We start from the raw sequence: 612 nt of genomic DNA on the forward strand, positions 1-612 counted from the left end.
AAATTGATCTCATAAATTATCGTCTTGAAAAAAAAAAGAGCTTCAACAATTAAGGAGAAAAGTTTGACCAAGTTTGCAGCAACTTCCTAGAAAGTAAGAGCCATTTATGAAGATCGTAGTTTTTTGCTTCATAAAGTAGGAAAATACAAATGAAAAGAACAAGAGCAATTTGAAATTGGTGCTAGTTATTATCACTATGCTTGAAAAGAAATTTAAATATTAGAAATAAAATTTAAACTTATTTTTATGAGTTTATCCCATTTTTTAAGAGAAAAAGGAATGGAAAATTAATTACTGATCGAATTTCAGAAATTGACTTTAATTTATATTACTCATCTAAGTCTCTGGCCTTATTTATATTTAAAAATAAAGGATCAACTGAAGGAATTTATTGAGAAAAAAAGAGAAATCACCAATTAATAAAGTAAACTTTTACTAGGATAGTCTAATTTAGAGAGTCTAAGAATAATTTTTCTTATATAAATTTATTTTGTCTTGGGGCTTGGTTATGGTTATTCCTTGAATTATCCTTGATAATTAATTTTGATATGTGATGTCTTTTTTGTTTAAAAAAAATTAAAATTAAAATTATACTAAAAATAAAAAAATGAA

This window comes from Arachis ipaensis, chromosome B03 (genome assembly GCF_000816755.2).
Source record: "Arachis ipaensis cultivar K30076 chromosome B03, Araip1.1, whole genome shotgun sequence".
NCBI lineage: Eukaryota > Viridiplantae > Streptophyta > Magnoliopsida > Fabales > Fabaceae > Arachis > Arachis ipaensis.